The sequence below is a fragment of the Pristis pectinata genome, chromosome 11 (assembly GCF_009764475.1).
Source record: "Pristis pectinata isolate sPriPec2 chromosome 11, sPriPec2.1.pri, whole genome shotgun sequence".
Classification (NCBI taxonomy): domain Eukaryota; kingdom Metazoa; phylum Chordata; class Chondrichthyes; order Rhinopristiformes; family Pristidae; genus Pristis; species Pristis pectinata.
In genome coordinates, this window is record NC_067415.1 from 79,287,968 (window position 1) to 79,303,107 (window position 15,140).

Consider the following 15,140-nt stretch of genomic DNA (forward strand, 5'->3'; position numbering starts at 1 on the left):
GAAGACAATAGATGAATGTTCATGTTAATAGGTGGTCATTGAAACTTTCCGGATGAGATCAAGGAAGGCATTAAGTGGCCATCCCTATATTAATGCATAATTAAAGGCATATCCCTGCTACTTAATGCACAGTTCAGGACAGGTCTGTTTTGTCACTTAATATTCTGGCTAGTTGTATATTCAGGGAGCCAACCCTTAACACTGTAACAAAAGAGGTATATTTTGGGTGTCTGGAGTTTCTGCTCAGAAGCTTTTGAACCAGGATTTGAATATTCAAACGGGTTCTGCTGGATGGGATGTGCTCCCATTGAAAATATGTAATTCTGTAAAGTTACCTGTCTATATTCAAATTGTTAGTTAAATGGGTGATTATAGCCATTGAAGCTGTAGTTAATCATTTATTGTTATCTTTGTGTTTAAAAAGTATAAAATATAGTGCGAGGACAGGAGAACTAGATTGTCTCCAGAAGATCTGCTGTGTTGAATAAAGACTTTTATATCACCAGCTTCAGGGTCTCTCCGGTGACTCAGTCAGAACAGCTGGAACAATGCAACAACAGCACTGAATATTGCACCTTTCTTGTGAATAGCTCAGGAGAGAGTACCACATGTTATATTGATTGTGTTTGTTCCAACAGTCATGCATAGGCTGCTAGTACACTCTCATGCCTGGGATCTTGATTAGTCCGGTTTAGGACTATAAGAAACAGAAACAAACTCAAGCCACACGATGATCCCACCACTCAATAAGATCACGGCTGATCTAATTATTCGTCTCAGTTTCACCCTCCTGCCTAATCCCCGTAACCCTTGATTCCCCAATAGTCCGAATATCTATTTCAGCCTTGAATAGAACTAATAGCTCAATGCCTGCAGGACGTTTTGGTGGTGGAAGATAGAGAGATAAAGGAGATTCTATCCTATAATCTGATCTTGGGGAAAAATTAGCAATTTACCTCAAGAAGATTACAACAACAGCTTGTGCAAATAAGTGGGTTTGAGCATATTCAGGGTGTTTTTTTAGGCTAAGATTAAAGCACATGTTTGAAGCAAAGAAGATTTTTCCTCTTTCTCTCTGGCACTGTGGTACATAACTTGGAAGTACTTGATGCCAGCTCTACATACCAAAAGTGTTAAAGTTTTCCATTCTGAATATTTGATGTCTCACTGACATCCAAAATACATCAGGTTTCTTTTATAAACAATTAAGAATTCACAGGAAAAACACCTTTGCCTAGGAGAAGAAAATGCCAGTGCTGATTCCCAAGAAAATAACCTAACTGGTAAATAAGGACTATTTCCAAAATGAAATCTGGCTTAAAATAACATGCTGATGAGGGATGCAACCACAAACCACTGTGATTCTAAGTTGAATTCCTGGTCACTGGTGTGATTTCAATAGGACTGTCACAATTAACTTCAGTGAATTTTGCTCAGGATGGGGGTTAAGCAGCCAGGGATCGTTTCACATCCACTGATTGCATTTGGAAAATACACTTCTGTGAACTTTATGCACAGATAGATTGGCCCAACTTGCAATGATCACTGTTGTGGTATGTTAACATTTTGCAGTTTCACACATAAAGAAAAGCCAGTTCACTGAACTGCCAGAGTGTGGCTGAAACCTTTGAAATTTCACTCCAGTTTGGACTCAGTTTGTTCTGTTGCTAAATCAGTCAGTGTTTGCACCCATTTTCCACCAATAAAATGGGCACAAGTCATTCTCCATTCTACTCCGAGTCTGGATACGGGCCAGGAAGGAAAACCAGAGTGAAAGGTTCCTTGACACGTAGTACAGAAGGAAAGCTGTAGAACAAAGCCACTACACTCAGTACTTAGTTGGGAAATTTCTGACTGATATCTTGCTGACACAGACTGTGTCTGCACCACGCTTCCACTTAGCTTCTACCAGTGCCCTAGAACAGCACAGGAGAATTCACAGGTGGCAAGGTAGCTGTCTCCCAAAATTATATCTCCATTGTTTCGTTGTTACTGATTAAGTAGTATAGTGACAGCCGAACTGTAAATGGACGATCATACCACTGCCCATTAGGACACGCAGAGACATAAATAGGGGATCTACATTACTGGATTGTTACTGAAATTAAAGATCAACCTAAGTTTTCCCAGTCATAGAGTCATAGAGTTGTACAGTACAGAAGTATGTCCGTCAATCTCATCCACACCAACTGCGCTGCCTCTCTATGCAAATCCCATTTGCTCAGATTAGACCTGAATTCCTCTTTTCCTTTCCTGTCCAAGTACCTGTCCAAATGCCTTTTAAATTCAGTAATTGTTCTGTCTCTACCCCTTCGCCTGGCAGATTGTTCCATATAACCACCACCCACTGTGTGAAAAACCTGTCTCTCAGACCTCCTTTAAATTTTCCCCCTCTGATCTTACTTGTTAGTTCAGAAAAATGATGTTCTAAAATCTATATTGAGTTTAAGCTCTCACAGTTGAAGCAATGGCTTTTTGGAAATCTTTTGCTCACCTCACTGATGTCAATATAATTGCCGAGAAATCCAATCACATTGTGCTCAGTAATACAGAACTGGACAATTGAAAATTGATTTCACCTAGAAGTATTCATATTTGCTACCACTTCATTGTTGAATCACATCACATCAGAGGTTCAACCGAGCCTTTCTTATTATGAGTCACCCTTATGACCCCAAAATCTGTATTAGGGCCACATTGGATGATGTAGTTACTTTTGCATCACTCCTTGGTGGAATGCTCCAGGGGAATTTGGAATGCATTGTCCTGGGGACACGTGTCGTAGACCTGCCCCGGGACCACATGTTCTTTGACCAGTGGTGCCAACGTAGGAAGCCGACAAGTAAGGAAAAAACTTACCTAAGTCCACAGATCACACCACTAGCACAACCCTTACACTGAACCAGAATTTCCTGGCCACTCCCAGTACCTAGCCTCCCATCTGCGTCTGCCCCCTCCCCCCGACCTTCAGACCCTGTCAATGACGTTATTCTGGCCTCCATGATCCTCACCCATACACTACTTGCTGCGCTCTAATGCATACCCCATCTCCTAACTTGTCTCTTATCAATCTCCTGAGCCCAGCCTCGGGAGGGAAGGACCAATTGACTTTGATCTCAGGTGTTGGTCACAGCTGAATTATATGATGGACAATGAACAAAACCCTATGGGGTATATTAGGGAAATTCATTACATGATGCTACACTAAAGTTTGAGCAAAGTAATACCAGACAGTTGTAATATTGGTTCCCTGTTTATTTTGTCTTTACTTGTCTGCTTTCAGCAATAAAATGGTGCATAATAATTTGTGAATCAAATATACCTATAACACAAAAAAATTAACAGGAGTTTCACTGACATTATTATTCGCAATGAATAAGTAGAATCAAAATTGTTCTGATAGGTGAACTTGCACAGATACAGCAAGAGCTTATTCCAAATCACAGAATAGAAACGGTGTTAGAAGAATCAAAAATGTCTCATCCAAAAGATAACCTAACATGTCGCCTTCTCTCAAAGTTCCACCATTTCCAGATTTTCTTCAGAACTCACATTTTAGCCTGGTGACACCTCCATTTTTCTCTTTCTAACTCCCTATCCAATATAAGCTTCTACTTGTACGCAAGAACATGCTCTTTTAAATAAAGGCTTGGAACAATTGGTCATTATTTGCTATTTCATGCTTACAGGGCAAAGAAAATCCAAATGTTAAAGAAGATTGTATCTTTATGCATTGCAATTGCCTTTGATCTGCTCCTGTTAATTGTATTGTCAGTTGTCAGTTTAATTTACAAACATGCAATGCTGTCAAAAAATAGCATGTCAGTGTGTGTGTCCTCCAGAGATGCCTTTGTCTTGAATTCATTGATGTAATAGGATACCCCTGAAATTGAGGAAAACTAGCAGGTTCTCAGGTCAGCAGGTGTGAGATGGAATATTGGAGAAATTCAGTTGCATCCATTTTTGGCCATTCACGAAACAGGAATTAATCTTTTATTATAATTGCTTCAACTTCTCCCAGTTTATTTGTCTTACTCAATGCAATGCAATATGAACATGTTTAACATTCTTCGCTTGCTTTTTGGATCTGTTCCTGCCCCCAAGGCTTTGTTGTCAGACCGCCATATTTCCCTTACTTTTATGACACACAGAGCAGTCACTGTGCCTCAGAAAATACACAATTCGTTGAAAATCTCCCATGGTTGTACAAGGAATAATATCCATCTATCTATCCATCTATCTATCCATCTATCTATCTCTTCTATCTACTGTATCTATCTACTGTATCTATCTATCTATCTATCTATCTATCTATCTATCTATCTATCTATCTATCTATCTATCTATCTATCTATCTATCTATCTATCTATTTATCTATCTATCTATCTAGACCTCTGTATTTTCTTCTTTCTTTTCATTCTTTCCTTCCTTTATTTTTTCCTTCCATTCTTTCTTCCCATTTTTGCTTTTAATCCCCTTTCTAACTTTCTCCCCTTTATTCTCTTTCTCTCTCCCTCTACCTGTCTGTTTTCTCTCTTTCACACACACACACACACACACACACACACACACACACACACACACACACACACACACACACACACACACACACACACACACACACACACACACACACACACACAATCATCCTTCAGTGCCTTTCCAACCTGGACATCCACTAGGCTGAGATTGCTACTTGTGGCTGTGTTCATCCCAAAGCAGCTACATGGAGAGATTCATGCTCTGGCTTATAATTCTAGGAGGAAAAACTTTGGAGCATCTGCCTTCTGTTAAAATTAAATCTACTAAAAGTTAATCTTAAAAGCTGTCTAGAGGATCTCACGGATTTATAAGGGTAAAGTATTAACAGAGGTGATGAAGCCCCACATCCCAATGTCCCAGCACTCCTTGTTCAGATTTGGATCTGATTCTAGTCCACTTATATTACCAATGCTGAAAGAAGTAACTTCACAATTCACAAAGGATGATTGTATAATTCAAATAATACCTATATGTCAATTAAATAGGGATATACTATGAAATTCTTTTTATGCCAGGTTCAGGAAGAAATTGTCAACAATTGACAGCTGCAGTCTAAAACATAGGTGAAGGGAAAGAAAGGTGTTGTGGTGACCCATTAACAGTTTGTGGGCAAGTGTAGACTATTGAACATGTTTTGATTACTTAACGGCTTCTCTTCTCTTTAATTTATTCAGCTTTGTGGCCTGGGATTAATTCCTAGTGATCTAAGCCTGTAGAACTGCCTCAGTTAATGTCATCCTGAAAATAGTATTTTTAATAACATTATTTTTCTACTTTTTTGAAAATCTTGAGAACTTATTAGTGTGAGAGCTAGGAATTATATTTTAAAATATAAAATACAAATATGTTGTGTAGATCTGTTATTAATAGCAAGAGGTTTCTTAGCACACTAAGACCAAATAACAAAATTATAAATGATAGCGTGCCTTAATTTGCATTGGTATAATGCACTTCTGGTTCACATTTATCCAGAGTGAATTCCAACAGAATCCTGAATGGAGTAGAGTTGGTTGGAAACATACTCACAAATCTCTGGGGATTAACCTCTGTTCCTCCAGATTTATCTAAATGTTCAGCAGATCTGTAAAACTTCCTATACATGCTATTAATTTAAGAAGAGTCCTCTCGAAAAAAAATGTTGCTTAGGAGAAAACCCTTCTGTCTGCACTCTCTAGATATTAACAATTTTCTGTCTGGTTAGTTAGTCCTTTGTCTTGGGAGCTATGTTAGAAGCCAAATTTGTTAATAGCAATACCATTTGTGAATTCCCCTGTTCTTTACTTGCATGGGTAACTTGGAGCAACAACTAAAAATCAAGTTTAAGGTCAGTTATCTGGTCTGTTGTTCTTGAGAAGGAGCTTATCTCTACAACGTCACCATTAAAGTGTCCTCGGTAATTAAGGCTCGCTTACTGATCGATTCTATGAATGCAGTGCAACACAGGAAAGAAGCTCGCTTTGAGGGAAGTTCTTGATGTTGACAAGAATTATTTTAAACCCTGTACATGTGGTGTTCAAGATCATGGATGAATTTCCTAGAACAATGAAAAACGTTTCAACTGGGAATTTGCTTTCTATATTTTGCACCAGCCCAACACTTTAGCAGTGTTGCCACCCAGAATTACCAGCTCTGTTAGATTGTATTGCTGAAGCTCTTGTCACTGTGGCTCAAACTACCTTAAACCATCTGAACACTTCCACTATTGGTCTATTTACTCAGGGTCATTCCTTCTCCACAACAATCGGAAGGGAGACTTTTGATATCTGATTAATCTTGTCTTTTAGTCAAGTTGTCCCTATGCTCCATATCCAGTGGTTTCAGAATTAGTCATTGTGTTCATTAAAAAATCCACATTTTTTAACCTCCCGGATTATTTTTCTTCAAGGTCACTTGCAAGTTTCTTGAAGGTTGATTGTTAGTTCATTGAGACTCCAGGTTTACCCTGGAATATTGGCAACTCTCAACTTACATCATCAGAGCACTTATTGTTCTCTGTGAAAGTAATATGCAGTTCTTTCTTTATCCATCTGCCAAAAAAAGCATTACGTAAGTCACCTTTTGGAAGCCTGCAGAAATAATCATAGCAAAATTTGAGCTTTAAAAGATAAAAAAAAGAATTCCTTACAGTCGTGGGTCAAAAAATTGGATGTCTGGTCTTATGTGGCTGATTTACAAAGTGCTAGATTTTCCAGTGGATGTTGTGGATGCAAGTGTTAATACTATGCCACAAACATACACTTTCTACACCTGGAGACTATTTCTGCAGTGTTGTGTACAGTATTGGTGTCCATATTTAAGGGAGGGTGTAAATGTATTAGGAGCAGTTAAGACGAAAATCTGGAATTGTCTTATGAGGAATATTTTGACATGTTAAGCTTGTAGATTGATACCTGAATGTTAAGTGTGAATTCCCAGGAATGAGAGAGCTAATGAAATTGGTGCTAAAATGTGTCATGATAGCACTGATTGGAGGCCTGTGACTACCGGCATGCCGCAGGGATTGGTGCTGGGTCCGTTGTTGTTTATCATCTATATTAATGATTTAGATGATAATGTGGTAAACTGGATCAGCAAATTTGCAGATGACCCCAAGATTGGGAGCGTAGTGGAGAGCGAGGAAGGCAATCAAAGCTTGCAAAATGATCTGGACCGGCTGGGAAAATGGACTGAAAAATGGCAGATGGAATTTAATGCAGACAAGTGTGAGGTGATGCACTTTGGGAGGACAAACCAGGGTAAGACTTACACAGTGAATGGTAGGGCTCTGAGGTGTGTGGTAGAACAAAGGGACCTGGGCATACAGATCCATAATTCCTTAAAAGTGACATTGCAGGTAGATAGGATCGTAAAGTGAGCTTTTGGTACATTGGCCTTCATAAATCAGGGCATTGAGTACAGGAGTTTGGATGTTAAGTTGAAGTTTATAAGACGTTGGTGAGGCCAAATTTAGAGTATTGTGTGCAGTTCTGGTCACCTACCAACAAGAAAGATATCAATATGCTTGAAAGAGTGCAGAGAAAATTTACAAGGATGTTGCCGAGACTTGAGGACTGGAGTTACAGGGAAAGGCTGAATAGGTTAGGACTTTATTCCCTGGAGCGCAGGAGAATGAGGGGAGATCTTCTAGAGGTATACAAAATTATGAGGGGTATAGATAGGGTGAATGCATGCAGGCTTTTTCCCCTCAGGTTGGGTGAGACTAGAACTAGAGGTCGTAGGTTTAGGGTGAAAGGTGAAATATTTAAGGGGAATCTGAGAGGGAACTTCTTCACTCAGAGGGTGGTGCGAGTGTGGAACGAGCTGCCAGCAGAAGTGGTGGATGTGGGTTCAATTGTAACATTTAAGAGAAGTTTGGATAGGTGCATGGATGAGAGAGATATGGAGAGATATGGTCCAGGTGCAGGTAAATAGTAGTAGGCAGAAAATGAGGCTGGCATGGACTGGATGGGCTGAAGGGTCTGTTTCTGTGCTGTAGTGCTCTATGACTCTATATACAGAGAGATGCATTACTGACAGTGTTGCTGTGCTGGGAAACTGTTGCCAACATCCACTGTTTTACCACAGAGAAATCTCCGGGCTGGTCAGAGTTGAGTGTCCAAAGAGAGCAGTTTTCATCCCGTCCAACAGGAGGCGATGAGAGAGACAATAGGATATGGGTGGTCTGTCTCCAGTAATGACCCACACTCACCGTGACAGACTGGGTGCAGTCCGTCAGGACCCACATCTCCCACGCAGCTCAATATCAGTCCCACAGGCTGCCTTGGCTCACTGAGCCAAGGGCAACCTATAGCTGAAGGAGCACCAGTGGAGGGCCTGGCATCATGCCAGATTTCTGGTGCAGCAGCACATGGTTCACAGCCTGAGCAGTTGTTTTTCTTAACGTGCAGGGAGGAGGTAACTCTGAGTGTTCAGATGGAGGACCAAGAGCACTATAATGTACGCATGCTGGATGCAGTACCAGTGTATTGGCTGGAGTTTAGGTGAGAGGCGACTTGCAGCTGGAATTGGTATTGGTTTATTATCGTCACTTGTACCGAGGTACAGTGAAAAACTTGTCTTGCATACTGTTCGTACAGATCAATTCATTCCACAATGCATTGAGGTAGTACAAGGGGAAACAATAACACAATGCAGAATAAAGTGTTACAGTTACAGAGAAAGCGCAGTGCAGGCAGACGATAAGGTGCAACTTCATAACAAGGTAGATTGTGAGGTCAAAAGTCCATCTTATCATACTAGGGAACCGTTCAATACTCTTATAACAGTGAGATAGAAGCTGTCCTTGAGCCTGGAGGTACGTGCTTTCAGTCTTTTGTATCTTCTGCCTGATGGGAGGGGGGAGAAGAGAGAATGTTTGGAGTGGGTGGGGTCTTTGATTATGCTGGCAGTTTTACCAAGGCAGTGAAGTGTAGACAGAGTCCATGGAGGGGAGGCTGGTGTCCGTGATGTGCTGAGCTGTGTCCACAACCCTCTGCGGTTTCTTGCAGTCCTGGGCAGAGCAGTTGCCATACTAAGCCATGATGCATCGAGATAGGATGCTTTCTGTGGTGCATCGATAAAAGTTGGTGAGTGTCAAAGGGGACATGCCGAATTTCTTTAGCTTTCTGAGGAAGTAGAAGTGTTGGTGAGCTTTCTTGGCCATGGTGTCTATGTGGTTGGACTAGGACAGACTATTGGTGATGTTCACTCCTAGGAATTTGAAGCTCTCAACCCTCTTGACCTCAGCACCATTGATGTAGACAGGTGCATGTACACTGCCCCCCTTCCTAAAGTCAATGACCAGTTCTTTTGTTTTGCTGACATTGAGGGAAAAGTTGTTGTCATGACACCATGTCACTAATCTCACTATTTCCTTCCTGTACTCCGAATCATCGTTATTTGAGATACGGCCTACTACAGTGGTATCATCTGCAAACTTGTCGATGGAGTTAGAGCAGAGTCTGGCCACGCAGTCATGAGTGCATAGGGAGTAGAGTAGAGGGCTGAGGACACAGTCTTGTGGGGCACCAGTGTTGAGAATAATCATCCCAGAGGTGCTGCTGCCTATCCTCTTAGATTGTGGTCTGTTGGTCAGGAAGTCAAGGATCCAGGTCTCGGAGTTTGGTGATGAGTTTGCTTGGAATTATAGTATTGAAGGTGGAGCTGTAGTCAATAATCAATAGTCTAACGTAGGTGTCTTTAGTCCAGATGCTCCAGAGATGAGTGTAGGGTCAGGGGGATGGTGTCCACCAAAGACCTGTTTTGGCAGTAGGCAAATTACAATGGGTCGAGGTTTTCCGAGAGGCTGGAGTTAATGTGTGCTATGATCAACCTCTTGACCTGATTAAGATCCTGACGGAGACACAAGAGACTGCAGATACTGGAATCTGGAGCACACACAAAGCGCTGGAGGAACTCAGCAGGACAGGCAGCATCCGTGGAGGGAAATGGACAGTCAACGTTTCGGGTCGAGACCAGTCCAGTTGAAGGGCTTTGTGTGTAAGATCCTGACGGGCTTTGTGTGGGTGGATGTGGAGAGGTTATCTTCCCTTGTGGGAGAATCTAGAACTAGTGGTCAATGTTTAAAAATAAGAGGTTGTCTTTTAATACACAGCTGAAGTGAAATGCTTTCTCTCAGAGGCACGTGCCGGGGATAGATAGATACTTGATAAGCAAAGGGTGAAAGGTACTGCTGGTAGACAGGAATGTGGAGTTAAGGTAACAATCAGAAGAACCATAATCATATTAGATGGTAGAGCAGATGACTGAGTAAGTGGTTTACTCCTGCTGTTAATACGTTCGTGTGTCTGAACATCCTATAATTTGTAAATTCTATTAATTGTCAAACCCCATGTTCTCAGCCAATGTTCTGCATGAGGCTCATTCAATATAACCTGGAACTTGAAATGTTCAGGATGACTTGTAGAGCAGGCCTTTTGATTGGATGGTTTCGTTTTTCTGTAGCCTTTGCCTCAATATATCCTAAGCACCAGTTCTGATGTACATTTTGTCTAATTTCAGAATTTTATTCCTGAGTAATGTTTTGTTCTTTTACCCTTTGTTGCTATTGGCTTTGATTTTACACGATAAAAACAGATGGGGTTGAGAGCCCTGTGCGAGGTGAGGCATGAAAATTCACAAGGCATAATTGAGATGAGGAATTGTAATATGTAGCAGGTCTGCAAAAAGAATCAGCAGAAGTTATATATCACCTCTAGCACAACAAGGTAACCAATACTGCTTTGTACAAACATTTTGGAACAAAATTTAATACTGCATAAGGAACTATAAGGGTAGGTGAACAAAGTTGTGAATTTTAAGGAGCAATTTTTAGAGGAAGAAAGAGAGATGAAGATGTAGAGGTGTTCACTGGGAGAATTACAGAGGGCAGCTGAAGACTTAATGGCTAATGGTGAAATAATCAAACCTGGGATGAACATCAAGAAACTGTAACTGGAGATCTCAGAAGGTTGTAGGACTGGTGGAGGTTATGGAGCTGGGAAGGCGTGAGCCAGTGGAGGAATCTGAAAACAAGGATGAGGTGCAGCTAAGCTGGGAGGCAACACAAGTCAGTAAGAATAGGGAGAACGCCCATTACTGTACTCAGAATGTAACAAGCTGAAGTTATTGGAACATTTCCGAGGAAGGACATCTTCGTTGTCTTTTCTTCATATAGTATATCATTGTGGAAACTTTTTCACGCTGATACCTCATCCTTCCAATCAACTTAGCAGACTTTGGCCACATTAGATAATCTGTGCACACATGTAACAAATAAGTGGCAGCAGCTATAGTAGTAATGGACAAATTCTTTGTCACATTTCCTGCAGAGACAAGTCACTGGCGAGGTTCTTTTAATTATAAAGAGTCACATATGGAAGCAATGTCGACATTAGAGAATTTGGATGTAAACTGCATGGTCTTAACGAGCAAAAAACGTTTACAGTTAATAAACTTCAGATGAAATCAGACTACATAAACATACTTCTGCACATTAGAGGCCATTATTCAGGAGCAATCCATGATGTAACTATTGTGCAATGAAAGTAAATTGGAAGAGAAGGTGTGAAGAACATGCTGAATCAAAGGAAACAGTCAGAAGTTATGAGAGGAGTTAGGCAGAATCTGGAACGAGGTGGAACACTATCAGACAAAATTCAGTATGGACATAATTATTATGCGTTAAAACCTGCCAATATAGATATGACTTCAATGGTAAAGACATAATTAACAATGATGATAAACATGGGGGTTTGGTAAAATTTATCACGTTCATTGCAAACAACAATAAAAGTAAACAAGCAGATTTTATTTATTACAGATTCAGCATTTGTATGAATTCTAATCCAAGCAATAGTATTCGAGGTGACTGAGTGCATTTCATGGAGATCTCCATTGAGTTTGACCAGCAGATTCTTAACCACAATGTGTGTCATGGTGATGGAGACCCTGGACATTGGCTTTGTCCAGGCCAGAAGTGGTTAAAAACAAGATCTGCAGATGATGTGGCAGGCCAAAGTCTATGAAAAGGAACTGGCAGAAACTGGTAGTCTAGTCTCAGACTGGTGGCTGATTCAGGACATTTCAGATGTTCAGGGAAGTCAGAGAAATTGTGATAGTGCAGAAAAATGACACTGAGGTAAAAGGTCAACAGTGATCTTACCAAACACCTGCAAGCACATGGGGCTAAATAGACTACCCCTGCTTCCATTTCTTATGTTCTTTTGCTATGTCAGTCTTCCTGGCATAGCACCTCCTCTGTTATGCCCTGGCATGGCAGCCTCAATCACAAGGAGCGTTGTGAGGCAAGGTGAACAATAACTGGGTGGAATGGAGGTAGGTTTGGGTTGGTGTGCATTAAGAATGGAATGCATATTTATTTCAACAGATTGGTAGAGTATTGGTTGGAATGTTTGCTGCACAGACTCCACCTCCACTGGTGTGCTCAAAGTCAGTTCAAAGTTAGTAAGGAAACATACAGCACAATTACATCATGGTTGTTCTGGATATTTTTATTCTGATGTGTACAATTATATTTCAGCTAAAGTTTATTAACTGCAAGGGCAGTACAGCAACATGATATGATTCCGAAATCAAGGTATTAACATATTGTGGTATAAAAAAACTGGTCAAACCAGGGGTCATTAACTTTGGAAGGACAACAGAGAGGGTACCACATAGATATTTACATATCATTGTAAATGCAGACATCAACGGAAACTTCCATTTCAAAAACATGGTTAATTTTTTGAGGGGTTCCACAGGAGAACTGGCTAACTAAATTTGACACCAAATCATGCTTAGAGAAATTAGTAGAAGAAAATAAAAACTTGGTAAGAGGGCAGGTTTAAAGAGTGTTTTAAAGAAGGAGAAAGTTGTAGAGAGATATGGAAGTTGAACGAAGAAATTTCAGAGCTTAGAGTCCAAGCAAGTGAAGAGATGGAAGGAGCAAAGAAAATCAGGGTGCACAAGAGTCCAGAACAGGATGAACGCAGAAACTTTGGATGCAAAGGCAACTGTGACGGAGAGGGTCAGGGTCACAGAGGGATCTGAAACTAAGTAAAAGTGTCGTAAAACAAAGGCAACACCAAGACCAGGACCAAATACAGGTCAGAAAGCTCAAAAGTGGTGTGGAAAAATGGTGTGAATTAGGATATGAGTGGCAGTTAAACCAGGTCCTGAGTGTTACTAAGGTGCATTACCAGCTCAAGAGCATGTGGGTCAAAATCGGTGAAAGTTAATTGAGATTTTTTTTGGGATAGTTTCTTAAATCCAATCAATTTCTGAGAATGATCTTTGCAGGACTGAAGAAAGAAACCTTTGATTTAATAAGAGCAGTTAGCCAACCAGATGAGGGATTTGCATCTTTCCTGTTTTGCTTAGATGACCCCAATAACCTTTGGCATTTTGTGTGTTACCACTGTAATCTAAACCGAATTTTTTTTTAAAAGAGGGCTTCGTCCAAATGAAGTGAGGTCATTAAATATTGGTATTGGTTTATTATTGTCACTTGTACCGAGGTACAGTGAAAAACTTGTCTTGCATACCGTTCGTACAGATCAATTCATTACACAGTGCAGATACATTGAGTTAGTACACAGTGCATTGAGGTAGTACAGGGTAAAAACGATAACAGAATACAGAGTGAAGTGTCACAGCTACAGGGAAGTGAATTGCAGGTAGGCAATAAAGTGCAAGGTCAAACAATACTCTTTCTTACCGAGACTATTTGCAAACTTTATGTGTTGTTCTACGTATTTTTTAACTAACATATTTGCTTTGGACCAATTCAATAGAAAACTCTATGCTTGAACAAACGGTCTGTCTTCAAAATAACGAGGCAACGAGGGGAAGTTACTAACTTTATCCCATAGAGGTCGCTTTTATCTCATTGTTTCGTCTTGGTTTCGCATTGAGGAAGCCAGCGACCGGATCACAAAACTATCCAGAAACTTTCATAAGCTTATACCGTTTAATCTATGTGCTCGTTTAAAAGACCAGTCAGCACAACCTTTGCTGTGTAAAGTAATATTTAAGAAAAAGTCATAAGAAAACACTAGGGGTGTCTTTCGTTATTTGGAACATCTTATCAGGATATTTAAGCGATGAAAATGTCATAAGGAATTAAGTTTAGCCCAAGAGTATTTTCATTGACAAGAATGTTTAGAATGCAATCAGAATAACTGAGCAGCTCTCTTCCACACATATTCTCCACGATAAAATTCATCTGCTCGACCTTCAAGAAATGAATCAATTCACTGCCACAATATCCCTGAACTTTTCTAACATTGTGCGCGCTACCAAAGGATACCAACTCCTAGTCGCGGGAGTTCGCAAGGCAGAAAGAGTAATGTCGAAAGGCTAAGAGGTAATTTGAAATTCTGCAGAGCTCGGTTTAGTATGATTAATTCCCTTGAAAGGTCGCCTTTTAGCCAGACAATAAAATGAAATCAAAATCGATATCCGCCCTCATGTTTGTTTACTGTTTTAATGTATTTGATGTTGACTGCAAATGTTCTTTTCATTTTTTTAAAGCAGACTTCGGTAGTTCAATGAGGCGACGGAATAGAACCTTTGCCTATGTATGTCTGTGTGTCCATATGTAATTATTCAGTCATTACAGGTTTCCAATGATCATGCACAGTTGTGCCTATAATTACGCCCTGTGCCTCAATGCGCAAGGAACGAGTCAGCGTTAAATTCGTCCTTCCTCTGATGTACAGATGTATAATTCAGATATTCACGCCATGGTATTTAGAGAGTTGTCTGTGGGAGGATGTGCAAATGGGTCATTTTATTCTAAAATAAAATTACTTTGAATTGCGTCTTCCAAACCATAACGGCTGGATATAATGTTATATTTCTTCCCGATTACAATGGTTAATAATCTTTAAATGACATTATAGGCTTCACATGCAGTCGTTATGAGCTGCTCCGGGTGATCGAACTAAATTGACACATCTCTATGCTTGAAAGTGTAGTTTTAAGTCAACCATAAACCTCAAGAGCGCGTCGACATTACCATAATAAAAAAAGATACACCGTGAAAAGTTTTGCAATAGTATTTGTTTACACGTCGGGTCTAAGTAAGTCAGCGTCCAAGAAACTAGATAATTGG